Source organism: Chrysochloris asiatica, unplaced genomic scaffold (assembly GCF_000296735.1).
Source record: "Chrysochloris asiatica unplaced genomic scaffold, ChrAsi1.0 scaffold00354, whole genome shotgun sequence".
NCBI lineage: Eukaryota > Metazoa > Chordata > Mammalia > Afrosoricida > Chrysochloridae > Chrysochloris > Chrysochloris asiatica.
Genome location: NW_006408872.1, coordinates 426286 through 428338, shown reverse-complemented (window position 1 = coordinate 428338; position 2053 = coordinate 426286).

The following is a 2053-nucleotide window of genomic DNA, read 5'->3' as shown; positions in this document are numbered from 1 at the left end:
TTGTGTTAATGTGCTAATTTTGATTCTGTCTTCTTTTTGGATTTGTGCATTCATTGCAACAAATTGTCCTTTCAGCACTGCTTTTGCCTTGTCCCAAAGATTTTGGTATGTTGTATTCTGATTCTCATTTGTTTCTGGGAACTTTGTGAAGTCACATTTTATTTCTTCTACTACCCAGTAGCTTTTAAGCAGGTGTTAGTTTCCATGTATTTGACTTTACTTCCTTGGTCTTCCTATTGTTGATTTCTAATTTGATAGCATTGTGGTCTGAGAAAAAAAAAACTTCTTTAGCAAATATGAGTATGACTTTAACATCTCTTTCTTGGCTTCTTGCACTCAAGACTGCCTGAGAAATTTCAAGATGTCACTGTTGGTCATTATAACATAATTTAGGATTTAATTTTCAGCCTGTTCCTTTTTAGTCTGTCTCTCTCCCATGCCCTTTTTCCTAGTGATAAACAGATCAGGGCCCACTGTATCTGTTTTGCACTGCCATTTGGTTTCAAGTAGAGTCTTTGTCCTTCTTAGATTTTGTTGAGCAGATCTGTGCACATGCATAGTATGTGCATCTCTGGGGACAGAGGGGTTTCCACTCACTCAGACACCCCACCCCCTCTAGTCACCAGAGCAGAGATGTTCAGACAGCAAAAGACTAATGAACAGAGAAAACATAAGAATGTCCACACCTTTATTTCCAAGGAAGGGTCAGACGTCTGCAGTGGGAGTGCTCTTCTAATCCTTCACCAGCTTGGTCACCCTCAAGATGGCCACTCCAGGAGCTGTTGGGGCCAGCAGAACAGAAAACACCAGTTTTCTTGCTTCTGGTACTGATTCCACTGGCTGTAAGCCTTCAAACTTTCTAAATATTCCTTTATACGTAGTTCTGAGTTCTGAGACTGTCCCCTGAACTTGCTTCATCAAGTAATCTGTGTTACTGTTGGCAGAGATCTGCACTGCACTTCTCCCTAATCCACCATTGAGTCCCGCCTCCCTTACAGTAGTCTATTATTGGTTTGATTTGCATCCCTCTAATGCAAAGCACCACCACTCATCTGTCAATATTTCATATTGGGTTGTCTATGGCAGAATGATATTCATATGCCTACAAGGAAGACTAGTTAATATTAGTATTATTCATAGTTACCCACCAACCAATAAAGCCAGTGATGATGAAATTGAAGAAATCTACCAACTTTTTCAGTCTGAAATTGATAAAACATGTAATCAAGATGTTTTCTTAATTACTGGTAATTGGAAAGCAAAAGTTGGAAATGAAAAGCAAGGACCAGTAGGTGGAAAACATGGTGTTGGTGATAGAAATAATGTTGGAAATCACATGATAGAATTTTTCAAGACCAATTATTCATTGCAAATGCCTTTTTAAAATGACATAAAAGATTACTATACACCTGAACAACACCAGATAGAATACACAGAAATCAAATTGACTAAACTGTGGGAAGAGACACTGGAAAAGCTCCATGTCTTCAGCTAAAACAAGGACAGGGACAGACTGCAGAACAGACCATCAACTGGTTTTTTGCAAGTTCAAACTGAAGCTAAAGAAAATTAAAACAAGTCCACAATAGCCAAAATATGACTTTGAAAATATCCCACCTGAATTTAGAGACCATCTCAGGAACAGATTTGATGCATTCGACACTACTGACTGGAGACTAGAAGAGTTATGGAATGACATCAAGAATACCATATAAGAAGAAATCAAAAGGTCATTAAGAAGCTAAGAAACAGAGCTCAACTAGAAGAAGAAAGAAGAGGGAAAAAAAGAGTAATCTGATACAATTTGATGAACTTGACATTTACCTATGGATGCAGTAGCTCAAAAGAGGGAATAAATCTTTACAGTAAGGATCATTCCCACCCCCTTCATACACAGAGTAGACAGGGATGGGCAACTTGGACATTGGCTACCCAAAATGGGGGAGCTACAAAGGCAAGAAGCGACTGGCTTACAAGCTTTCAAGAGGGAGCCTAGATCCAGAGGGCATGGAGGAATGTAGAATCTCCACTGAGTAGTATCCAATCTGTCTGG